Source organism: Schistocerca serialis, unplaced genomic scaffold (genome assembly GCF_023864345.2).
Source record: "Schistocerca serialis cubense isolate TAMUIC-IGC-003099 unplaced genomic scaffold, iqSchSeri2.2 HiC_scaffold_1261, whole genome shotgun sequence".
In the NCBI taxonomy this organism is placed as follows: domain Eukaryota; kingdom Metazoa; phylum Arthropoda; class Insecta; order Orthoptera; family Acrididae; genus Schistocerca; species Schistocerca serialis.
In genome coordinates this window covers 2,687,868-2,715,225 of record NW_026047471.1, presented here as the reverse complement: position 1 = coordinate 2,715,225, position 27,358 = coordinate 2,687,868, and the positions used below count along the sequence as shown (strand labels likewise).

Below are 27,358 nucleotides of genomic sequence, written 5' to 3'. Positions count from 1 at the left end.
ACTAGCTAATTAATGTATGGAAGAAGCAGTTCCCATTTCTTCTTTTTCTTTTTTCAAAGTAGTTATTTCCCTCCTCATTATTATACAAATTTTCATTCTCCTTCGATTTGGTCAGGGGTATGTTGTTGCTGTAAAGGTTATCAACTTCCCTTGAAAGTTTTTTGAGCTCAGTGAGCAGCCAAACTTCAGGATTATCCCCGACATAACATTTGTAGCAGTTAAGACTGGAATCATATGACGATACAGTTTGATACACTGCCAAATGGTACGTGTTTTTCTGTAAATGTGAGGCTGTAGGGTTACCTCCACAGTGTGTCACAGGAGCGAGGAGGCATTCAAAGTTGACATACACTACAAACAGGCATTGCTCCTGGCGGTGAGCATTCTTAAACTTTTTGAATTTGTTTTCCTCAGTAGGCGTGATAGCACCTACCGGGCCATTGGAAATGCAGTCTGCTAGGTACGCCACTAATAACTTGTCTGGGGAGAAATAATTCAGACACCTTAAGAAAATACGCTTTTTATGTTACTTTTTCGACAACTGGCTGTAAACGGGTCAAGACATGTCTTTGATCCAAACATAGTGATAATTATCACCTTCAGAGAAGATCAGCATGTTCACGTGCAGCTCACGCTCACCTGCAAATTTTGAGAAATGAAAGCGCCTGGCAACAATGTGCTTGTCTCGCTCATCTGACTTGCTTTTCTTCTCCAGGCCATAAACATGAACCAATATTCCAGTATTTTGTGCCTCAAATTTATGTATGTCCTGCATCTTGATGGGGAAATCGATACCATCAAAGTTATAACACCCATGAATATTATCACCTACATGGTGTGTACTGGGATACTGAGGATGATCTATGTAATTGTAATTTCTCTCACAAGCCAGGACTGATCATGCGAAACAAACCTGGTTGATTTTATTTTCAACATTATTGCATGTTCTCTTGTTAGCTATATCATTAGGGAGCTTAATATAGCTTGACCCTCCATTTACCAGATCATAGACATCTATATGGATGTCCAGGTTGTAATGGTCGCCTAGTCGTTGATATAGCTAATTGCTGTAATCGCACTATTTCACTCCCGTTTACGGAGCTTGTTAGCACTTGATGTTTGGTTGGCGCCATTAAAATGCGTTGTAGTAATCGCTGCTGCTTGCTGGATTGCTGCTGTGTCTCGATGCTGATGCTGGCTCTAAATCTGGTTGTCTAGGGTTAAAAACATGAGGTCCGTGTTTTTTATGTGCTTTAGATGATAAAGAACGAGCAAAACCAACAAATATGTAACCTTCATATATTTATTACTCTGGTGGCCATCTTAATTCCACTGTCCACCAAAGACCATGACACAACACAAAGTAGTACTTCCTTTACATGATCTTTGCATTGTTTATCCACCTCAGACAATAACACACAAACACACTTTACCAAAGTGACATTCCGACTGCCTCCTCGACCCTTCTTGCTGCTTGTATTTATAACATTGTCAAAGAACTACTAAAAAGAGATATAGTTTATAAGTCACATGTACATCTGTTATCATAATTTGTGCAGATAAGTTATTAATTTGCATCGAGTGACATAATTTAACATGTTATGAAAATGACAGACAGATTTGTTGACTTGACAGAATAATTCTCTGTTACAAAAAGGCCATTTTTTAGAAGTTTGTCAATTGACTTCTTTAATTTGCATAAATAAGTAACATGAATTATTAAGAATTACATTGGTTTTCGTCTAAAATAGGATTGATTACGTGAATACTGAGTGAAAACGCTCCTAGTGAACAAATAGGTTTCACTGGGTGATTTTTATTTAAGGAGATCCAAAATACCTAAGTTGGCTACTATTTTTCGTACTTCATATTAATTATTTAAGATAAACTTAGTGTTTTTACATGATGACATTTGCTGTATCAGTGATCAAGTGATATTAACTTTTGTGTGGGTCAGTTATTCAGTATAATTTAATGGGTTGACCGTTTATGGAGACATGTTGTGCAATCATTGTTAACATACACAATAACTCTTCTATAATCATAAATACTCGTTAAACTGGTTGAATTTGGAGGGTATCACATACTTCATTAAAGTAAAGCCTTTAATATGTTCCGTTACAATACCCCCCTCGGGTAATATCATTTACAGAATGTTAATGATATTAGCCGACTAGGACAAATGTGTCAAATGGTTAAAATTTGGAAAAGTACTATTTTAATAATTTTTTTGTTTTTTTTTTTTTTTTTTTTGTTTTACTATGCATAATGTGTATGTATACAATGACTGTTTCCTGCAAATATTTTAGTTGTGTTGTTTCAAATGCACTTTGTGTTATGGCAATAAAAATATTTAGTAATATCTGAAAGTAAAAAAAAAAACTGTTAATCTTTGTTCCCAGTGAGCCACATGGAAAATGATCAAAAACAGACACAAATATATCACATGCGATCTTAAGATATAAAAAAAAATATATGTAAATTATTTCAAAGTCAGCTCTCATTGAGTCACAGAATAATCAAGATAATAGAAGGAACATAAATATATTACATACAGTTCAGATGTCCATAGGAAAAATATTGCAGCTGTCTGCTCATTTTGAGCCACATAAAGGAAATGAAAACAAAGAACATAATTATAAGTATGGACATGATATATAAACACAAACACTAGAGAAGTCACATGTATGAATATAATATGCATTTAAAAAAAAAGAAAATATTAAAAAAACTTGTCTCCCATTGAGACACAGTCAAGATAGTACAAGAACAAATTAATACTAAAATTGGACACTTAAATTGGTCACAACATAACACAAACATCAAACTTGGTGAACATCTGATTAGCTGTAGAAAATTGTACACAAATCTTATGCCTAAGAAAACAATAGTAACAAAATGATGGGTCTTGCACAACAATTTTTTACATTGTCTTTTATTTGGTGCAAGTATGCCCCATATTCAACAATACAAAAAGAAAGTAATAAATGTTTGTCACCTTATTGCCCGTTGCAAGTAAGGAAGATGTCTCAAAATTTAATATTCAATAGTGAAAATACACTCCTGGAAATTGAAATAAGAACACCGTGAATTCATTGTCCCAGGAAGGGGAAACTTTATTGACACATTCCTGGGGTCAGATACATCACATGATCACACTGACAGAACCACAGGCACATAGACACAGGCAACAGAGCATGCACAATGTCGGCACTAGTACAGTGTATATCCACCTTTCGCAGCAATGCAGGCTGCTATTCTCCCATGGAGACGATCGTAGAGATGCTGGATGTAGTCCTGTGGAACGGCTTGCCATGCCATTTCCACCTGGCGCCTCAGTTGGACCAGCGTTCGTGCTGGACGTGCAGACCGCGTGAAACGAGGCTTCATCCAGTCCCAAACATGCTCAATGGGGGACAGATCCGGAGATCTTGCTGGCCAGGGTAGTTGACTTACACCTTCTAGAGCACGTTGGGTGGCACGGGATACATGCGGACGTGCATTGTCCTGTTGGAACAGCAAGTTCCCTTGCCGGTCTAGGAATGGTAGAACGATGGGTTCGATGACGGTTTGGATGTACCAAGCACTATTCAGTGTCCCCTCGACGATCACCAGTGGTGTACGGCCAGTGTAGGAGATCGCTCCCCACACCATGATGCCGGGTGTTGGCCCTGTGTGCCTCGGTCGTATGCAGTCCTGATTGTGGCGCTCACCTGCACGGCGCCAAACACGCATACGACCATCATTGGCACCAAGGCAGAAGCGACTCTCATCGCTGAAGACGACACGTCTCCATTCGTCCCTCCATTCACGCCTGTCGCGACACCACTGGAGGCGGGCTGCACGATGTTGGGGCGTGAGCGGAAGACGGCCTAACGGTGTGCGGGACCGTAGCCCAGCTTCATGGAGACGGTTGCGAATGGTCCTCGCCGATACCCCAGGAGCAACAGTGTCCCTAATTTGCTGGGAAGTGGCGGTGCGGTCCCCTACGGCACTGCGTAGGATCCTACGGTCTTGGCGTGCATCCGTGTGTCGCTGCGGTCCGGTCCCAGGTCGACGGGCACGTGCACCTTCCGCCGACCACTGGCGACAACATCGATGTACTGTGGAGACCTCACGCCCCACGTGTTGAGCAATTCGGCGGTACGTCTACCCGGCCTCCCGCATGCCCACTATACGCCCTCGCTCAAAGTCTGTCAACTGCACATACGGTTCACATCCACGCTGTCGTGGCATGCTACCAGTGTTAAAGACTGCGATGGAGCTCCGTATGCCACGGCAAACTGGCTGACACTGACGGCGGCGGTGCACAAATGCTGCGCAGCTAGCGCCATTCGACGGCCAAAACCGCGGTTCCTGGTGTGTCCGCTGTGCCGTGCGTGTGATCATTGCTTGTACAGCCCTCTCGCAGTGTCCAGAGCAAGTATGGTGGGTCTGACACACCGGTGTCAATGTGTTCTTTTTTCCATTTCCAGGAGTGTACAAATATAAAAACATTCCCTCAGAGATCTGGAACTTTTCCAGGGTCTGTAGGATGAGTGGTAGTTGGTATTTGACACACCCAGTAAAAATCTTTGCTGATAAAATGCTTTACGGAAAATTCAAACAGGGAAATGTGCTTAATCATGTTTATATGGTTTCAATTCAGTGATGTTTCTTAATCCAAATAACCTTCTTGATCTGGGAAAGATAAGTCTATACGCATTAGGATGTGGGCTTTCTTTTATTTCAAATGGACCAATGTAAATATCAAAAAACTTTTTAAGTTCGGCTGACAATAATTTTGATTTCTCTTGTGTCTTGACGAGTACAAGGTCCCCTGGTTTCAACTGTGTAGCTTTTCCTTTGGCTGCATGTCGCCTTTTTCTCAATTCCCCTTGTTTTTTCATAGTTTCCCGTACACAGTCTTCTCTTTCTTGGGGCGACATAATTTTGCAAGGTGGATACTCTATGTTTTCAGTGAAGAAACTAGCAGGGTATTGGTTGTACATTATTTCGTGTGGGGAACACCGAGTGGAAGAGTGCTGTAAGCTGTTCATTATTTCTTCAAAACTATTTATGTACTCTAACCAATTAGTGTGGTTCTGGCTACAGTAGGTTCTGCACAGTCTTCCAATCTCTCTCATGTATCTCTCAGCCGGATTGCTTGACGGGTGGTAAGCAGATATTAAAATGTGTTTAATTCCCGTGTCTTCAATAAAAGTTTTCCAGTATTTAGAGGTGAACTGAGACCCATTGTCTGAAAGTATTGCCTTAGGTTTTCCCACAGTGTTGAAATAATTACTTGTAATTTTTGAAACTATTTGTTTGCTGGTAGCTTTCCTTAAGGGATAAAGCTTTATAAATTTGGAGAAGATGTCTACCATGACATAAATATAACTGTAACCCCCCCCTTGTCTTGGGTAACGGTCCGTAGATGTCAGTTGCAACGAGATCGAGTTTATTTGTGGGTAATATGTTCTGCATTATTCCCCTGGTTGTTTGGTTTGTCACTTTTACCCTCTGACATCTGTCACATGTTGATAACTTTTTCTTTACTCTTCTGCTAATGTTGTAAAAATAAATGTTCTCCTGTATTTTTTGGATACACTTAGTGGTGCCACAGTGGCCAAAGCTTTCATGTACATAAGTAATGAGCGTATCTATTTGTTGCTCAGGCCAACACAGTTTCCAATAGTCTAAATCGGGTTTAGGTCTTCTGAATAGTATCCCCTTGTGTACTTTATAGTATGCTTCTACCTTTTCTCCCCCAGTTTTTCCTATGTAACTTTTGACTAGTTTCCAGTTTTCATCGTGGTTCTGAAACCTCCTAATGTCGTTACAGATTTTTTGAATTTCCTTTTCCTCTTTAATACCCTTTAGATACATAATTTTGAAAATTTTCTCATCCTCTCCACTACTTCCCTCCAAATCACTTCCCAAAGGTAGTCTTGATAAAGCGTCTGCTACCACATTTTGTTTTCCCTGAATGTACCTCACTTCGTAATCAAACTGCTGGAGAAACATGGCCCATCTGGTAAGTCTGTTATGGTATAACCTGCACTCTTGGAGATAGCTTAATGCTTTGTGGTCTGTCTGTACTATTACTTTATGTCCCAAGTCACTGTGTAGTGTTTTTCATGTTTTTGAAGAATTCTGCTGGCAAATGCGATTGTTCGGTGTTCCATTTTTCCATTTACTTCCTTTTCTTGAAATAAATGAACTCCTAACCCTGCATCGCTGCTGTCAGTAGCTAGCCAGAAAGGACTTGACATGTCTGGTCTATGTAGAAGTTGGCTGTTACATAGTTGCGTTTTGATTTTGTTAAAAGCATCTTCACATTCTGGTGTCCAATCCCACACTACATTTTTTTAAAGTAAGTTATACAAACAAACTGCATTTAATGCTTGATTACTGATGAATTTCCTGTAAAATCCTGTGAAGCCGAAAAATGATTTGAGTTGTTTCTTGTTTCTAGGTGTTGGAAAATTTTCTATGGCTTTTATTTTGTCTTTGTCTGGCAAAATCCCTTGTTCTGTAATGATGTGACCCAAAAATTTTAACTCCTCTAGCCCAAATTTACATTTTTCTAATTTTAATGTCATTCCTCCCTTTCTGAGTTTTATAAATACCTCCCTTAATAGTTCAAGGTGTTCTTCCCAAGTTTTCCCAGTGATTAAAATGTCATCTACATAAATGGTTAATTTTGAACTAGTTTCATGACCAAGTACAAAATCTAATGCTCTGATGAATTCCACAACTGATACATTGAGACCAAATGGAACGACTGTATACTGATAGCATTTACCATTATATAAAAAGGCTGTATATTTTCTCGAATCAGGACTAAGTTCAACTTGATGAAAACCAGCAGTGAGATCTAGGCTTGTCATATGTTTGACACACTCAAATTTACCTAACAGCTCATCTATACTTTCTGGGTGGTCGTTTTCTCTGATGAGATACTTGTTCAGATGTCTGGAGTCTAATACAATCCTAACGCTATTGTCTCCTTTTTTCACAATGACCAACGGGTTGTTGTAGGCACTGCAACTTCTTTCTATAACTTCCCAATTTTCCATTTTTTGTATTTCTTTTTCCACAGCGTCTCTTTTTGCAAATGGTATTCCATACGGTTTCATAAAGAAAGGCGCATGAGGTTTTAACTGTAATTTACATTGATAATATTTCACTCTACCAGGTCTATCATCAAACACATCCTGGAATTCCCATAATAACTCTTTTAATTTTTCCTTCTGTGTATTATTTAGGCTTTCAGCTTCCCCCAGTTTTTTCTCTACTAACTTCTCAAACTCTTGACCCTCTGCATCATCCCCCAAGTTCTCATCCGGGTAATAAACATCCTCATTTTCATGATACACTGATTCAATGTGGTTACAGTTGTCACCACAGTTTAAAATTAACAAATTCACTACACAGCTTTGTTGCTTAACAAGTTCTATAATACACATTTGTTTTGCTGTAAAATTAAACCCAGCATTCACTTTTAATATCCAATCCATACCTAAAATGAAATTTTTATTCAGGTCATCTACTACTAAGCATCCATGTTCAAAATTTAGGTTATCAATTTTAAAAGTAAGTAACACTTGTTTCTTAACTACCTTACTGGCTCTGCCTGTAGCTCCTTTCACTTTTAATCCAACAACTGGCATCTCAGGAAAATGTTGAGAATTTCTGAGCTTATCTCTAAGTCTAGAAGTGATGGCAGAAACAGGACTTCCTGTGTCTACTAACACTCTTCCTTCCCACTTGTCAATGTTTACTTTAACATATGGACAACCTAGCTCAACATCTTTGTCTATTTCAGTATTTTCAAACAATAGATCATTTTCAATTTCTTTAGTTCCTAAGTCTAATGTCTCTTTCCTACACTTAGACACATCCCTCTCTGTTTGCAAAGCATTGACATTTAAACATAAACCTTTGTTTTCATCTGTTCCTCTTAACACTGTGTTGTCACTTAACAAACTACTGTTTTCACCCCATTTTTTATAAAGTCCACTATGGATTTTTGTCCACCATGTAGGATACAAGGTTGCACTTACCTTTGCTAATTCTTTCCAAAAGGCATCTTTGTTTATACTGTTTCCATAGTTGTTCCACAAAACTTCTAAAAACTTTTCCCCTTTTTCTTGAAAACACACATTTACATTCCATCCCTTTATATTTTCTTTATTATTATTATTATTATTACCATTCTCATAGATTAGTGTTTCATAGTTCCCAATAGGCAATAGCTTGTCCTCAGATACACATTACCTAGTCTGCATTTCACTTAAATTAACCTCATTATTACCCATGTTTGTCACATCACTTACCTTTACTACATAATCACTTCTCAATTCTACAAATACTTTTATTTCTTCCTCCACACTCTCATCAATAACATCACTTGATTTAGGATCATTATTTAAATGTCCCTCTATTACTTCTTCCTCCTCCTCCACAACAACCCCATCTTCAGTTTCTCCCCTATGTACCTGAATCTCAGCAATTGAGTCTTTGGCTCCATTAAACACTTCGGCATCCCCCTTCTTATCAAATAAACCCCCCAAAATAGATTCTATTTGTGGTGTGTCTGACTTGTTATTAACGCCAGTATCTTTTTCAGCCCAAGTATGGAACTCTGCAATACCTTCAACTTCTGCACTTTCCCTAACTACCTGTGCTTGAACACTGTTTTTATTAACTGTATCACTTTTACTCATAGTATCCCAAAACCTTTTATTAAATTCTAATTTATTCATTCTAACAACATCAGTATTTTCATGGTATTTACTCTTTACATTGTATCCTCTCCTTTTCCAGTTTCGGTTAAATGTTGTCCTATCATAATATTGTCTAGCCCCAAAACTACGGACATCTCGTGGGACTGTCCACCGTTTCCCGGCTGGTTCCCTCGGTCTGTCCGTTTGTAGTTGTCGTTTTGTTCACTCGTTTCAACAAACCCCCTTCTATCTTGTTCTCTTCCCCAATACCTATTTCTATCATTCCTGTTATCTCTCCCCCATCCTCCCTCCTGTGTATTGTTTCTGAAATCATTTTCGTATCTCCTATCTCCCCTATTTGGAGCATTATTTCCAGAATTTTCAAAGTCTCTCCTCCCATAATAATCTCTATTTACATTCCTGTTCCACCCCCCATACTGGTTGTTGTCAGAGCCAAATCTTTGGTTATTTTCTCTTTCCAAGGCCCTATCTAATCTATCTACAAATTTCAGGAACTCTTCCATTGAATCGTCTGGTCCATGGACCAATTCCCACTGCAGTCTCTCTGGTAACCTTCTTTTTAAAACATCAATTTGTGTCATAACATCAAATGAGTTATTCAAATGAGCAAGTTCTTTCAATTGGTCTCTGCAAAAATTTTGCATTCCCCCTATTTTCCCTCTATACACTGGTCCATTTAGAAATTCTGACTTTAATCTGGCTTGTATGGATTGTGACCAAAATTTACAAATGAATTTAGCTTCAAACTCTTCAAAAGTATTCCAAGAATCATTATTCTCATTTGCCCAGGATAGGGCCTCCCCTTCTAGAAACCGTTTTACTAACTTAATTTTTATGTTATCTGTCATTCCTACAACAAACATATCCTTACATTGATGAATAAAGTCAATAGGGTGCAGATTTTCACCAGGAAAGCATTTCACTTGGATGTGCCCATACATTGTATTTTGATTGTAAAACATTTGTTTTGACATCAATGCATCTTCCAATTGTGTATATTTAGTGTGTATCTTTTCTACTTTTGTATCTACATTAGTGGTATACAGGTTGTATTCTTGTTTAAGGTTTTCTGATGTTTTGTCTATTCTCTGATCTAATCTTTCAACTTCAGTATCTACTCTGTTGTAGATGACAGCAATGCTGTCTGTGTTAGCTTGTATATTTTCATTTAAACTTTCAACTTTAATTTGAAATTCTTTTCTGAAGTGTATCAGCTGTTCGCTAGTGTCCTTACTGAGGGTAGTTTTAATTTCCTCTCACTTCTAATTGAGATGAGTGGTTAATAGATCAAAATTCAAACTTAACTTATCCAGTCTATCTGTGTTTTCTTTAAGTTTCAAACTTACTTGTTCACTCGATTGTTTAAGTTGCGAGCTTATTTGAGTTGCAAACTCTGCTAGCCACTCTGTTAAATTTAATTGTTCACCATCCCCTGGTTCAATTTTTACATTTCCTACGATCTCATCACTCTCAGGTAGAGACATGTTAACTATAATTTTTACAACAACAAAATACCTTGCTTTATGTACCTATGCTATGATGTCGTGATCGGTGTTCTTGTTGGCTTTCTTCACATCTATACGGTTTTATCTTGATTGATGAATTCCATTGACAATCCAGACAATCTTCCGAGCGCTGTGATGATAGTTTTTCGTAATCGCACATACACACGTTTTTTTGTTTTTCACTTTGACATATCTTCACTGTTGCCACAGTGCACAAATAAACTTTTTTTTTTTTGAAGTGCTAAGCACTTACGAAATTTATCGCTGCACTATTATCATCGATGCACTTAAAGATCCCGGACGAGCCCCCACCTTTGTAATGGTCGCCTAGTCGTTGATATAGCTAATTGCTGTAATCGCACTATTTCACTCCCGTTTACGGAGCTTGTTAGCACTTGATGTTTGGTTGGCGCCATTAATATGCGTTGTAGTAATCGCTGCTGCTTGCTGGATCGCTGCTGTGTCTCGATGCTGATGCTGGCTCTAAATCTGGTTGTCTAGGGTTAAAAACATGAGGTCCGTGTTTTTTATGTGCTTTTGATGATAAAGAACGAGCAAAACCAACAAATATGTAACCTTCATATATTTATTACTCTGGTGGCCATATTAATTCCACTGTCCACCAAAGACCATGACACAACACAAAGTAGTATTTCCTTTACATGATCTTTGCATTGTTTATCCACCTCAGACAATAACACACAAACACACTTTACCAAAGTGACATTCCGACTGCCTCCTCGACCCTTCTTGCTGCTTGTATTTATAACATTGTCAAAGAACTACTAAAAAGAGATATAGTTTATAAGTCACATGTACATCTGTTATCATAATTTGTGCAGATAAGTTATTAATTTGCATCGAGTGACATAATTTAACATGTTATGAAAATGACAGACAGATTTGTTGACTTGACAGAATAATTCTCTGTTACAAAAAGGCCATTTTTTAGAAGTTTGTCAATTGACTTCTCTAATTTGCATAAATAAGTAAGTAACATGAATCATTAAGAATTACATTGGTTTTCGTCTAAAATAGGATTGATTACGTGAATACTGAGTGAAAACGCTCCTAGTGAACAAATAGGTTTCACTGGGTGATTTTTATTTAAGGAGATCCAAAATACCTAAGTTGGCTACTATTTTTCGTACTTCATATTAATTATTTAAGATAAACTTAGTGTTTTTACATGATGACATTTGCTGTATCAGTGATCAAGTGATATTAACTTTTGTGTGGGTCAGTTATTCAGTATAATTTAATGGGTTGACTGTTTATGGATACATGTTGTGCAATCATTGTTAACATACACAATAACTCTTCTATAATCATAAATACTCGTTAAACTGGTTGAATTTGGAGGGTATCACATACTTCATTAAAGTAAAGCCTTTAATATGTTCCGTTACAAGGTGTAGTATTCAGCTGAGTGCTTTAGCTGACCCTCCGACCTCCATCTCGGAAAACCGTCCAGTATAGCACTCAAGGTGGATTTACGAAACCACCTGGCAATTGACATGCCCCGCATTTTCATTCTGAGTCCACCCTGTTGATGATGGTGTTGAGGAGGGGCCAGTCGGTATTCACCAATCCATTTGCTTTTACACCGATTCTGACAAGACTCATATGATGATGATGATGATGATGATGATGATGATGATGATGATGGAGGAGGATGCTGCAGTGTTACCAGGTCAGACTGATGGGAACAGCCAGGCTGCGGTGATGGTTCTCAATGCTGTTGTTGCTGCTGCTGCTGCAGAACTGACCCAATAACTTGAGGGGTGGTGGCTCGTTGCTTGGCTCATGGACGCCAGAGCGGTGGTGTTTTGGGCAGCGGTGGCTGCAGTTCCCTCGCGGCAACTAGCGGCATCCTTATAGGTGATGCATGCCTTACGGGGTGCCGCTTTGGGGATGAAGAAGATTTAGCCACCATTGGTATGTGCGCCACACTGTGTTGTGGCTGCGAAGACGGGACTGCTGTAAAAGAAGAAATAAAAAAATAATAGTTAAGTACATTGCTTACCGCTGCTGGCACAGTGAAAGAAAGAATACTGACGATCTCAAGGTTATAAGCAGAGTGAGTGATTACATTTTTCGCTCTGGCTGCAAGGCATTAACACTTCATCGGAAATCTCCACCACAACCTCAAAGAAGTCATCATCATCATCATCATTTAGCAGGGCCAGATTACATCCTCCTCTGGTTCAATGACCCTTTGTCTGTCCCATTCAGGCATATCACTGTCCTTGTCAGAATCGGCATCAGGCAATTGGTTTGTCTTGCTCACAACAACAAAAAGCAAGATGCATAAATTGAAAAAAAAGTATGAAATAAGAAGATTTTGAATCACTACTATACAAGAACAAATTACAAGGAAAATTATACTCATATGGCAATGCTAGCTGTGAACCCACCATGGATGGCTGGACGTTGAGAGTCTGCCAAGGTCCAGCCCCCTCCTGTCTCTCCTCACACTCCAAGATAAATTCCTGGAGCTGTACTATAACAAGGAGACGGAATTAATAAAGCAAATTTAACATACACACAAAAATTTACACTCAAAATACCACTTATTTACTCAGTTGGTAATCCTGTCTCTAGAACTCTACGCCTCTTGCCGCTACACTCTTCATCTTGGAGAATAAAACACACGCACACACAGAGGGGTGTGGTTGGTTGTGGATTTATATATAGACTGAGGTGACCAGTGAGAGAGCTTCATTTGGATGGGTAGATAATGAGAAGCTTTTATGGAACGTCACTATTTCCTGGAAGGGATTGATGCGACCATTGTCTCTCTTTCCAAATAACAAGAATGCTTTTATGATTAACAGTGTTTTCAAAAGCATGCACAGGCATGATGAATGCTTTTAACAGTGAGAATGTTTACTGTTTCTGACACATGTTGAAATCAGGACGTCACGATTTCCAGGAAGGGAACACGTGATGTGCCATTGGGACCATCAGTGAGAATGCAGTTGGTATTATTCCGAGCTATTTTCGTAACCAGGTTCTGTTAGAACAAGAATTTCCATGGAGGCAAGCTCAGACATCACGAAAGCTCTTACGACAATAGCGACTGTTAACTGTTTCTGTGACACTTTACGATTTACGTGCAGGGACTGATATGTAATGGATCAGCTGCCCTGTTAGAATTGCTAGGAAGAATGTATCCTGTGTTATTCTGGGAAGCACTTCAAAAGGTTTCTATAGCACGTCAAGAGGGAGATTTGGCTGTTATTTACATAGACTCCTGATGTCAGTGTAACCCTGACAATCTTCTAGCTGCACCTGCGAACGTGAACTGCTGTGCAAACATCTCTTGCTCGGCACTGGACCTGCAGCTATGCATCAGCCACAGTGGCCAGGTAAATATGTGTTTTGACAGGAATTTCGCAAGTGTCATTTATGAAAGGGATGCCAGAACCTAATGCTTGCAGGACCCGAATGGACACCAATTGGCCCATCAGCTGATGGTTACATCGTCACTTTGCAGGTCAGGCCATACTGGTGCACAAGCGCATTGGACCTCTGTAGGGAACAATTCACTGATATACTGCAGTAGAATTTCTTAACAATAGTTCGAAAGTGATTTCACGTGCAGTGAGTGGCTGCGCACTGCATTATTTTCAGCTGTTTAAGTGTTGTGAGCATGTGGGCTGAGTTCTATATACGCATTGACAATTTTATGTGTAGTGAATGTGTCTGTTGCATTATTTTGTGAACAGGTCTGTAGGCTGGGCAAAGCATTATTTCAACTGTTCATAATTAGTGAGAATGTCTGCAGAGCGTTTTACATGCATTACTTTGACAATGTGTCTGTACATCAATATACTGCATTATTTCCGTGATTTATATGTAGTTTGCAGCTCTGTATGCTGTGTATTGTGACCCCAAACACATCAGTGTAATAAATAAACTCCGTGAAATCCATCCCTAAATAAATTGTTCCAACTTCCCACTGAAAATAAATAAAGTACAGTCTTTCCTCTCCAGCAGCCCAGTGCAGGATGAGTCCTTTTCCCGGCAATTCCAAGGAAGAGGTGGTGGTCCAATGACTTAGGTTAGTGGAGGTAGCCCAAGTGGCCTATTTTCCTGCCAAACTTTTCCAGCAATTTTCTTAGGTACAGCATTTTATGGGGGTGAAGGGGAAAAAGGTTAGGTTAACGGAGGTAGCTCAATTGACCTGCTTTTCCCACAAAAATTTGAACTTCCCACCATGATGTCATTACAAAGTTGCCGTATCTATCGGCGCCATTTTGAATAAATTTGGCAACAATGCAGAGGGGGGTGACGCCGCCCTTGTTCCACTACTGGTGAAGTGGTAGCAAACTATTATTGCAATTGGGGGGGGGGGGAGGTGGCTAAATTTCCCATTACATAACCACATTTAAACTTTTAAGACACTTTCTGGTGTTGTTGCTCTAGTAAGACCTCTGCTACTTTCCAACCTCAACTTTCCTCAGCTGGAACTGGTTCTTCATCTCTCATCAAAGGGACATTAAACACCAATATTTCTTCCTGTAGTAGCGGTGTGTTTACAGCTGTCATGCTTAAGTGTTGTACACTTTTCTTTCATATTAGTGTAGCGTCCCACATATGTTCAAAAGTAATATGCGGGACTGTTATATTTGTAGTTTCAGTAGCTAAATAGCACACTACAGGTGCAGACGTCATGGTATCGACTCTTGGGCAGTACTAAGAACTTTTTTCAGTGACTTTGTTGTAACGGCAACTGGAACAGTCACAGGGTTGAAGCTACGGAAACACAGTGGGACCCGCGGAGCAGCCCGCGAATAACAACACAACGGGAGAGAACAGACACGACCAATGAAGGACCTCACGACAACAACAAGAATGGACAACAGAGTCAAGAAACCGAGAAAAGACAACCACGTCCATTCGTAAAGAAAACACGAAAGTAAATACACTGTCCAATGTGAGACGATATATCCTGAGACGTATGCAGGGTTAGACTGGCAGGCTGAGCTTATTGTTTTTTTTTTCTTTATTGTCATTTTACACCTTATACAAGGTGGGCTGGCAGCGAAACAGTACACCGCTCTTCAGCCACAGGCAGTACAAGAGAAAACAATGGAGACACAGAATGAACATAACGTTGTTGTTGTTGTGGTCTTCAGTCCTGAGACTGGTTTGATGCAGCTCTCCATGCTACTCTATCCTGTGCAAGCTTCTTCATGTCTCAGTACTTACTGCAACCTACATCCCTCTGAATCTGCTTAGTGTATTCATCTCTTGGTCTCCCTCTACGATTTTACCCTCCACGCTGCCCTCCAATGCTAAATTTGTGATCCCTTGATGCCTCAGAACATGTCCTACCAATCGGTCCCTTCTTCTTGTCAAGTTGTGCCATAAACTCCTCTTCTCTCCAATTATATGCAATGCCTCCTCGTTAGTTATGTGATCTACCCATCTAATCTTCAGCATTCTTCTGTAGCACCACATTTCGAAAGCTTCTATTCTCTTCCTGTCCAAACTATTTATCGTCCATGTTTCACTTCCATACAAGGTCACACTCCATACAAATACTTTCAGAAACGACTTCCTGACACTTAAATCTATACTCGATGTTAACAAATTTCTCTTCTTCAGAAACGCTTTCCTTGCCATTGCCAGTCTACATTTTATATCCTCTCTACTTTGACCATCATCAGTTATTTTGATCCTCAAATAGCAAAACTCCTTTATTACTTTAAGTGTCTCATTTCCTAATCTAATTCCCTCAGCATCACCTGATTTAATTCAACTACATTCCATTATCCTCATTTTGTTATTGCTGATGTTCATCTTACATTCTCCTTTCAAGACACTGTCCATTTTGTTCAAATGCTCTTCCAGATCCTTTTCTGTCTGTGACAGAATTACAGTGTCATTGGTAAACGTCGAAGATTTTATTTCTTCTCCATGGATTTTAATTGCTACTCTGAATTTTTCTTTAGTTTCCTTCACTGCTTGCTCAATTTACAGACTGAATAACATGAGGGATAGGCTACAACCCTCTCTCACTCCTTCTCTACCACTATTTTGTTTTCATGTTCCTCAACTCTTATAACTGCCATCTGATTTCTGTACAAATTGTAAATAGCCTTTCGCTCCCTGTATTTTACCCCTGCCACCTTCAGAATTTGAAAGAGAGTATTCCAGTCAACTTTGTCAAAAGCTTTCTCTAAGTCTACAAATGCTAGAAACATAGGTTTGCCTTTCCTTAATCTTTCTTCTAAGAAAAGTCGTAAGGTCAGTATTGCCTCACATGTTCCAATATTTCTATGGAATGCAAACTGATCTTCCTCAAGGTCGGCTTCTACCAGTTTTTCCATTCGTCTGTAAAGAATACGCATTAGTATTTTGCAGCTGTGACTTATTAAACTGATAGTTCGGTAATTTTCACATCTGTCAACACCTGCTTTCTTTGGCATTGGAATTATTATATTCTTCTTGAAGTCTGAGGGTATTTCGCCTGTCTCATACATCTTGCTCACCAGATGGTAGAGTTTTGTCAGGACTAGCTCTCCCAAGGCCGTCAGTAGTTCTAATGGAATGTTGTCTACTCCCGGGGCCTTGTTTCGACCTAGGTCTTTCAGTGCTCTGTCAAACTCTTCACGCAGTATTGTATCTCCCATTTTGTCTTCATCTACATTCTCTTCCATTTCCAGAATATTGTCCTCAAGTACGTCGCCCTTGTATAGACCCTCTATATACTCCTTCCACCTTTCTGCTTTCCCTTCTTTGCTTAGAACTGGGTTTCCACTTGAGCTATTGATATTCATACAAGTGGTTCTCTTTTCTTCAAAGGTCTCTTTAATTTTCCTGTAGGCAGTATCTATCTTACCCCTAGTGAGATAAGCTTCTACATCCTTACATTTGTCCTCTAGCCATCCATCCCTGCTTAGCCATTTTGCACTTCCTGTCGATCTCATTTTTGAGACGTTTGTATTCCTTTTTGCCCGCTTCATTTATTACATTTTTATATTTTCTCCTTTCATCAATTAAATTCAATATTTCTTCTGTTATCCAAGGATTTCTACTAGCCCTCGTCTTTTTACCTACTTGATCCTCTGCTGCCTTCACTACTTCATCCCTCAGAGCCACCCATTCTTCTTCTACTGTATTTCTTTCCACCATTTGTGACAATTGTTCCCTTATGCTCTCCCTGAAACTCTGTACAACCTCTGGTTTAATCAGTCTGTCCAGGTCCCATCTCCTTAAATTCCCAGCTTTCTGCAGTTTCTTCAGTTTTAGTCTACAGTTCATAACCAATAGATTGTGGTCAGAGTCCACATCTGCCCCTGGAAATGTCTTACAATTTAATACCTGGTTCCTAAATCTCTGTCTTACCATTATATAATCTATCTGATACCTTCTAGTATTTCCAGGATTCTTCCATGTGTGCAACCTTCTTTTATGATTCTTGAACCATGTGTTAGCTATGATTAAGTTATGCTCTGTGCAAAATTCTACCAGACGGCTTCCTCTTTCATTTATTTCCCCCAATCCATATTCACCTACTATGTTTCCTTCTCTCCCTTTTCCTACTACCGAATTCCAGTCGCCCATGACTATTAAATTTTCGTCTCCCTTCACTACCTGAATAATTTCTTTTTTCTCATCATACATTTCATCAATTTCTATCATCTGCAGAGCTAGTTGGCATATAAACTTGTACTAGTGTAGTAGGTGTGGGCTTCATGTCGATCTTGGCCACAATAATGCGTTCACTATGCTGTTTGTAGTAGCTTACCTGCACTCCTATTTTTTTTATTCATTATTAAACCTACTCCTGCATTACCCTATTTGATTTTGTATTTATAACCCTGTATTCACCTGAGCAAAATTCTTGTTCCTCCTGCCACCGAACTTCACTAATTCCCACTATATCTAACTTTAACCTATCCATTTCCCTTTTTAAATTTTCTAACCTACCTGCCCAATTAAGGGAACTGACATTCCACGCTCCGATCCGTAGAATGCCAGTTTTCTTTCTCCTGATAACGACGTCCTCCAGAGTAGTCCCCGCCCGGAGATCCGAATGGGAGACTATTTTACCTCCGGAATATTTTACCCAAGAGGACGCCATCATCATTTAACCATACAGTAAAGCTGCATTTCCTCGGGAAAAATTACGGCTGTAGTTTTCCCTTGCTTTCAGCCGTTCACAGTACAGCACAGCAAGGCCATTTTGGTTAGTGTTACAAGGCCAGATTAGTCAATCATCCAGACTGTTGCCCCTGCAACTACTGAAAAGGCTGCTGCCCCTCTTCAGGAACCACGCGTTTGTCTGGCCTCTCAACAGGTACCCCTCCATTGTGGTTGCACCTACGGTACAGCTATCTGTATCGCTGAGGCCCGCAAGCCTCCCCACCAACGACGAGGTCCGTGGTTCACATAACGTAACGGTGGACAAATAACAGTAGATGCAGTAACGATAAAACACGAAGCCGTTCACACGCAAAGAAAAACAAAGAAACTGTTAGCACTGTACACAAACACTGATGATTAAGACAACACACGTGAACGATTGAGCGTGGGTGGCGAAAAACATTGAAGCACAAACACGACAGTACACACACACACCTGATGGAGATGACTTTCAAGCGCGCTAATGTTGACGTGACATCTGCGAGTTCGGGGACCTACCAAAAGGCAACAAAGGGAGGGGAGGGGGGAGAGTGGAGATGCCAGTGGCAGAGGAGATGGGGGGGGAGGAAAGAAGGTATGGGGGGTAGGGGAAGCCTGGGGGAGGAAGGGAGGAGGGAGAGAAGAGAGAGAGGGTGCCCTAAGGAAAAAAACACAGGAAGTGGAAGGGGAGGATCAAAGTTGATAGGAGGGGTAGATGGAGGGGATGAAGGCATCATCAGGGACGGGGAGCTGGTGGAAGCCACCTAGGGAGAGGGTAAGGAGACTGGAGAGATGGAGAGCAGGTGGGATGTGGGAATACAGGCGCGGCAGCGAAGGGGTTGGGAGAGGATGGGAGAGAAAAGCGGGTGAGGGGGATCAAGTTTACAGGAGGTGTAGAGGATCCGCATCCATTTGAGGAAAAGGAGGAGGTGTGGGAACAGAATAAGGTTGTACAGGATCTGCGTGGGGGAGGGGAGACGTATGCGATAGGTGAGGCAGAGAGCAGGACGTTCAAGGATTTGAAGGGATTTGTAAAAGGTAGGAAAGGCGGAGATCCAGGCAGGGTGGGCGTACATCTACATCTACATTTATACTCCGCAAGCCACTCAACGGTGTGTGGCGGAGGGCACTTTACGTGCCACTGTCATTACCTCCCTTTCCTGTTCCAGTCGCGTATGGTTTGCAGGAAGAACGACTCCCGGAAAGCCTCCGTGCGCGCTCAAATCTCTCTAATTTTACATTTGTGATCTCCTCGGGAGGTATAAGTAGGGGGACCAATATATTCGATACCTCATCCAGAAATGCACCCTCTCGAAACCTGGACAGCAAGCTACACTGTGATGCAGAGCGCCTCTCTTGCAGAGTCTGCCGCTTCAGTTTGCTAATCATCTCCGTAACGCTATCAGGCTTAGAAAATAACCCTGTGACGAAACGCGCTGCTCTTCTTTGGATCTTCTCTCTCTCTTCTGTCAACCTGACCTGGTACGGATCCCACACTGATGAGCAATACTCAAGTATAGGTCGCACGAGTGTCTTGTAAGCCACCTCCTTTGTCGATGGACTACATTTTCTAAGGACTCTCCCAATGAATCTCAACCTGGCAGCCGCCTTACCAACAATTAATTTTATTTGATCATTCCACTTCAAATCGTTCCGCACGCATACTCCCAGATATTTTACAGAAGTAGCTGCTATCATACAATAAAGGATCCTTCTTTCTATGTATTCACAGTACATTACATTTGTCTATGTTAAGGGTCAGTTGCCACTCCCTGCACCAAGTGACTATCCGCTACAGATCTTCCTGCATTTCACTGCAATTTTCTAAAGTTGCAACTTCTCTGTATACTACAGCATCATCCACGAAAAGCCACATGGAACTTCCAACACTATCTACTATGTCATTTATATGTATTGTGAAAAGCAATGGTCCCATAACACTCCCCGGTGGCACGCCAGATGTTACTTTAACATCTGTAGACGTCTCTCCATTGAGAACAACATGTTGAGTTCTGTTTGCTAAAAACTCTTCAGTCCAGCCACACAGCTGGTCTGATATTCTGTAGGCTCTTACTTTGTTTAGCAGGCGACAGTGTGGAACTGTATCGAACGCCTTCCGGAAGTCAAGGAAAATGGCATCTACCTGGGAGTCTGTATCTGATATTTTCTGGGTCTCATGAACAAATAAAGCAAGTTGGGTCTCACACGATCGCTGTTTCGGGAATCCATGTTGATTCCTACAGAGTACATTCTGGGTTTCCAGAAATGACATGATACCCGAGCAAAAAACATGTTCTAATATTCTACAACAGATCGATGTCAGAGATATAGGTCTATAGTTTTGCACATCTGCTCGACGACCCTTCTTGAAGACTGGGACTACCTATGCTCTTTTCCAATCATTTGGAACCTTCAGTTCCTCTAGAGACTTGTGGTACACGGCTGTTAGAAGGGGGGGCAAGTTCTTTCACGTACTCGGTGTAGAATCGAATTGGTATCCCGTGAGGTCCAGTAGACTTTCCTCTGTTTAGTGATTTTAGTTGCTTTTCTGTTCCTTGGACACTTATTTCGATGTCAACCATTTTTTCGTTTGTACGAGGATTTAGAGAGGGAACTGAAGTGCGGTTTTCCTCTGTGAAACAGCTTTGGAAAAAGGTGTTTAGTATTTCAGCTTTACGCGTGTCATCCTCTGTTTCAATGCCATCATCATCCCAGAGTGTCTGGATATGCTGTTTCGAGTCACTTACTGAAATAACGCAAGACCAGAACATCCTAGGATTTTCTGTCAAGTCGGTACATAGAATTTTACTTTCAAATCCACTGAATGTTTCACTCATAACCCTCCTTACACTAACTTTGACATCGTGTAGCTTCTGTTTGTCTGAGAGGTTTTGGCTGCGTTTAAACTTGCAGTGAAGCTCTCTTTGCTTTCGCAGTAGTTTCCTAACTTTGTTGTTGAACCACAATGGATTTTTCCCATCCCTCACAGTTTTACTCGGCACGTACCTGTCTAAAACGCATTTTATAATTGCCTTGAACTTTTTCCATAAACACTCAACATTGTCAGTGTCGGAAGAGAAATTTTCATTTTGATCTGTTAGGTAGTCTGAAATCTGCCTTCTATTATTCTTGCTAAACAGATAAACCTTCCTCCCTTTGTTTATATTCCTATTTACTTCCATATTCAGGAATGCTGCAACGGCCTTATGATCACTGATTCCCTGTTCTGCGTTTACAGAGTCGAAAAGATCAGGTCTGTTTGTTATCAGTAAGTCCAAGCTGTTATTTACATGAGTCGGTTCTCTGTTTAATTGCTCGAGGTAATTTTCGGATAGTGCACTCAGTATAATGTCACTTGATGCTCTGTCCCTACCACACGTCCTAAACATCTGAGTGTCCCAGTCTATATCTGGTAAAATGACATCTCCACCTAAGACTATAACATGCTGAGAAAATTATGTGAAATGTATTCCATATTTTCTCTCAGTTGTTCTGCCACTAATGCTTGAGTTGGGAGGTCGGTAAAAGGAGCCAATTATTAACCTAGCTCAGTTATTGAGTGTAACCTCCACCCATAATAATTCACAGGAACTATCCACTTCTACTTCACTACAGGATAAACTACTACTAACAGCGACAAACACTCCACCACCAGTTGCATGCACCTTTTGTGCCTTTGTAAAAATTTCGGCAGAATTTATCTCTGGCTTCAGCCAGCTTTCCGTACCTATAACGATTTCAGCTTCAGTGCTTTCTATCAGCGCTTGAAGTTCTGGTATTTTACCAATGCAGCTTCGACAGTTTACAGTTGCAATACCGATTGCTGCTTGGTCCTTGCATGTCCTGACTTTTCCCCGCACCCTTTGCGGCTGTTGTCCTTTCTGTACTTGCCCAAGGCCATCTAACCTAAAAAACCGCCCAGTCCACGCCACACAACCCCTGCTACCTGTGTAGCCGCCTGCTGTGTGTAGTGGACTCCTGACCTATCCAGCGGAACCTGAAACCCCACCACCCTATGGCGCAAGTCGAGGAATCTGCAGCCCACACGGTCGCAGAACCGTCTCAGCCTCTGATACAGACCCTCCATTCGGCTGTGTACCAACGGTCCGCAGTCAGTCCTGTCGACGATGCTGCAGATGGTGAGCTCTGCTTTCATCCTGCTAGTGAGACTGGCAGTCTTCACCAAATCAGATAGCCACCGGAAGCCAGAGAGGATTTCCTCTGATCCGTAGTGACACACATCATTGGTGCTGACATGAGCGACCACTTGCAGATGGGTGCACCCTGTACCCTTCATGGCATCCGGAAGGACCCTTTCCACATCTGGAGTGACTCCCCCGGTATGCACACACAGTGCACATTGGTTTCCTTCCCCTGTCTTGCTGCCATATCCCTAAAGGGCCCCATTACGTGCCTGACGTTGGAGCTCCCAACTACCAGTAAGCCCACCCTCTGCGACCGCCTGAATCTTGCAGACTGAGGGGCAACCTCTGGAACAGGACAAGCAGCCATGTCTGGCTGGAGATCAGTGTCAGCCTGAGACAGAGCCTGAAACCGGTTTGTCAGACAAACTGGAGAGGCCTTCCGTTCAGCCCTTTGGAATGTCTTTCACCCTCTGCCACACCTCGAGACAACCTCCCACTCTACCATGGGTGAGGGGTCAGTCTCAATGTGGGCAGTATCACGGGCAGCCACAGCCATAGTCCGATCGGGGAATGCGTGGGACGTGCTGGCCGTCCCTGATAAACCCCCATCCGGACCCCCACAGTGATGACCATTGTCAACAGCCTCAAGCTGTGTGACCAAAGCCAACACTGCCTGAAGCTGCGGGCAAAGGGATGCCAACTCAGCCCACATATGAACACAGCAGTCACAGTCCCTATCCATGCTAAATACTGTTGTGCAAAGAACGTCTGAACTAATCTACAGAGAGCACAAACAGTTCGACACAAAATTTAAACAGTTATTAAAATACAAGACTGCCTAATAAATGCAGTAATGCTGCTACTTGCGCACTGCTGACACACTGCTTGGCGGCAGAAGGAGATTTTACACAATTCAGGAACTAAAATGCGATGCTACAACTCTCAAATACTATAATACGCCCGAAATTTATTAAACAAAGCAAGTGCCCAAAAACTCGCAAAGAAATTAAGAATTAAACTATGTAACGAGTAAGTGAGCTAAGAGTATACGACTTGCTGCTGGCAGCTGCTTATCCAACGGCGGCAGGGAGCACACTGGCTGTGACCAACCGGCACTGGCGTAGCAGAGGATAGGGCGGATGAGGGACTTACATGTGTGGAGGATGGTGGAGGGGCCCAGACCTCATGTGCGGCCAGAGAGGAGCTTGAGGAGACAGACTCGTGAGCGTGTCTTGGCTTGGATTGTCCAGAGATGGGGGGTCCAGGAGAGGCGATGGTCAAGGGTGACACCAAGGTACTTAAGAGTGGGGGTGAGGGTAATAGGATGGCCATAAATGTTGACATAGAAGTCGTGGAGACGGAAGAAAGGTGTGGTTTTGCCTACAGTGATCGCCTAGGTCTTAGAAGGATTGTCCTTCAGCAACCACTGGTTGCACCAAGCAGTGAACTGGTCAAGATGGGATTGGAGAAGGTGTTGGGAGCGTTGCAGGGTGGGGGTGAGCGCAAGGAAGGCGGTGTCATCGGTGTATTGGAGAAGGTGGACGGGGGGTGTAGACAGCGGCATGTCTGCTGTATACAAAAAGTATAGAAGAGGGGAAAGGACGGAACCTTGGGGCACACCGGTCGAGGGGAAAAAGGTGTAAGAATCCATGTTATGGATGGTGATGTAGGTAGGACGTTGGGAAAGAGAGGACAGACGTAGTTGATAGGAAGGGTGAAGGTTTGGAGCTTGAAGAGGAGACCGGAATGACAAACCCAGTCATAGGTGCGTTCAAGGTCAAGGGAGAGGAAGATAGTGGAGTGACGGGAGTTGAGCTGTTCATAGAGGAGATGAGTGAGGTGAAGGAGAAGGTCATCGGTAGAGAAAGACGGCCGAAAGCCACACTGGGTAATGGGAAGGAGGCGGTGGTGGCGGAGATGCTGGTGGATGCGTCGGGTAAGGATGGATTCCAGGACCTTGCTGAAGACCGAGGTAAGGCTGATGGGACAGTAGGAGGAGACAGCGGATGGCGGTTTGTTGGGTTTAAGGAACATCAGGATATGGGAGGTTTTCCACAGGTTGGGGTGGTAGCCAGTGGACATGACCACATTATAATGCCTGGCCAGGGTGGAGAGGAAGGAGGCAGGAGCTTCACGAAGGTGGCGATAGGTGACACGATCGTGACAGGGAGTGGTGATGCATTTCGCACGGAGTGTAGTGATGATATCCTGAGTAGTGATGGGGGCATTGAGTTTGTTGTGTGCAATGTTGTCCAAGTACTGGAAACCAGGAGCGAGGGGAGGGACAGAGGTGTCAGTTCGATCGTGGACATCTGGGAAGAGGAAGTAATCAAACTGGGGATCGTCTGGGATGGTAAAGATATCAGAGAGGTAGGAGGCAAAGTGATTGGCCTTACTAAGGTTGTCAGGGAAGAGTTGGTTACCATGAAGGAGAGGGTAGTAGGGGGGGGGGGGGAGTTAGATCCGGTAAGGCACTTTTAGCTCATTAAGATAATATATTGTTTATAAAATATATTAAGGGATGCACAACACAGTATATTACTTTCTTTAGAACATTACACAACATGCCATCTACACTGTCTGATGATTTTAGCTGTTTTACTATTCTTAGGATGAGACTAGAGGAGACCTAGGCGAAGGCACAGATGTGTGTATCAGCCAGTGGTTTACAGACATTTTTGAAAAGATTTCTGATGAACTAATATCATCGACATAAATGTTTTCTGGGTTTGGTACCGCGTCATAATGTAAAATTACTGCTGCTACAGAAAAGCCAATGATTCGGCCATGATTGCAGCGGCCTTCTTCTGGGTCTAATGGTGCATTCTAGCTATGCAGTGTCCTTTATATTTTGTTGTTAGTGTTCACTGCGCATGCCATTACGTCATAATTTTAAAAGGTAGTTAGTTTATTGATCAATTAAGGAAGAAGGAGAGGGAACTTTTATTTTAATAGGTTATTGCGGTGGAGGGAGAAAGTGACCTCTGTTGTCCATTGGCTCTTGTGTTATGTACCATGATCGGTGGTCACCGTCGAATGAGAAGTTGGCTGCTGTTTACCAACTGGTGGACGTCGGCCGCGCGGCGGCAGTTACTCGCCGGTAGTGCTCGTTCCTCGTGTTGACAGTGCGGTCTGTTGGGCTCTGATTGCTGGCAGCCAGAATGGGGCAAGCCTGAGTCCATCCTCCCTGTTCATGCTGTTACAGTGTTTGAGTATTTCGATGGCCTCTCTGATATTGCGTTTCGTCATAATTGGCTGCTTGGCCAACACACACGCTTCGCTGAATTTTATTTCTTTTCCGCAGTAATGGTAGTGTTCTGCCACTGCGGATTCGTTATGTTGCCCTAGACGAATATAACGCTCATGCTCCCGAATGCGCGTTGCTATTGGCCTACCAGTCTCGCGGATGTGTGCCTCTCCACATTCGCATTCCACCTTGTAAACGCCTGCAGTGTGTAATGCATCCACCTTGTCCGTGGTGGAGCCGAGCACGTCCTGGATCCTACGACCACTATAGAAGACAGGCTGCACCCCAACGCGGCAAAGGTGTTTGCCTATTCGGTCAGTAACGTTTTTCACATAGGGTAAGCGTACTGTTAGCTGCTGTTTGTCCATTTCCTGCTTATCTTTCTTGCTTGTGTTCGTCGACAAGGCTGTGTTTATCGACTTGTGGCTGTAGCCATTGACCAAAGACGTTGTGCGTAACCTTTTAAGCTCAGGTGTGATGTTTTGAGCATCACTAAGGCACTGCGCATGGATTGCCAAAGAGCGGATGACAGAGTTCTTCTGCACTGGGTGGTGGTAGGATTGGGCGTGCAGATACCTGTCAGTATGCGTAGGCTTACGATATACTCTGTGCCCCAGTGTGCCTTCCATTCTCCTGTACACTTCGACGTCTAGAAATGGAATAGCACCATTCTTTTCTACTTCCAGCGTGAACTGTATCTTCCCGTGCATACTGTTCAGATATTCGTGGAACTTGTGTAGCTCCGTTTCACCATGAGGCCATATAGCGAACGTGTCGCCCACGTATCTAAACCAGCAACGTGGTTGTAAAGGAGCTGAACTGAGGGCCGTTGCTTCAAAGGCTTCCATGAATATGTCGGCTGCCAGCGGAGATAGGGGAGACCTCATTGCTACACCGTCTGTCTGCTCGTAGTATTTTCCTTGCCATTTGGAGTACGTTGAAGTCAGGCACAACTCAACCAGGTTGCATATGTCTGGCGGGACATGCTCCCGAAGGATGTGGATAGTTTCATCTACTGGCACGTTCGTAAATAGTGATTTCACGTCAAAGCTGACCACGATGTCCGTAGGTAAAATTGTTTCTCCCTTTAGGCATTCTATAAAGTGTGCCAAGTTCTTCACATAAGAGTCCATCTTACCAACTAGACGTCTTAGTTTGCAGGCTAGGTACTTTGCCAAATTGTAAGTAGGCGAATTGATCCCATTCACTATTGGCCTCAAAGGACAACTTTCCTTGTGTATCTTTGGAACACCGTAAATTCTAGGAGAGACTGGTATTCTGGGAATAAGACCCTTGGCTGTGTCAGCGTCAATTCTTGAGTCCTTAATCGCGGCCTGCATCTTTCGAATTATCTTTGCCGTAGGGTCCGCCCTTAGTTCTTTGTAGGTGGGATCATTTAATAATTCTTTCATCTTGTATTCATACTGCAAGGTGTCTAAGATGACAGTAGCATTGCCTTTGTCTGCTGTTAATATCACAATTTCGTCGTTGTTCTTCAGCTCCCTGATAGCTGCTCTTTCCTCTCTGTTAAGGTTGTGTTTCTGTGGCTTGGCACGTAGTAGAACTCGAACGGTTTCCTGTCTAATTTTC

At 42.1% G+C, this 27,358-nt stretch overlaps 1 protein-coding gene and 1 long non-coding RNA gene across 7 annotated transcripts in view; one reads left to right on the top strand and one right to left on the bottom strand.

The window, feature by feature from the left end:
* LOC126438132 (uncharacterized) overlaps positions 1–27,358 on the top strand; it is a 1,198,954-nt gene that overhangs the window by 83,416 nt on the left and 1,088,180 nt on the right. The window lies entirely within an intron of this gene.
* LOC126438141 (uncharacterized) lies at positions 1,286–11,646 on the bottom strand. Its single transcript, XR_007581020.1, has 2 exons — positions 11,305–11,646; positions 1,286–1,781 (listed from the first exon to the last, which is right to left on the bottom strand). It is a non-coding gene; the product is annotated as an uncharacterized LOC126438141 (long non-coding RNA).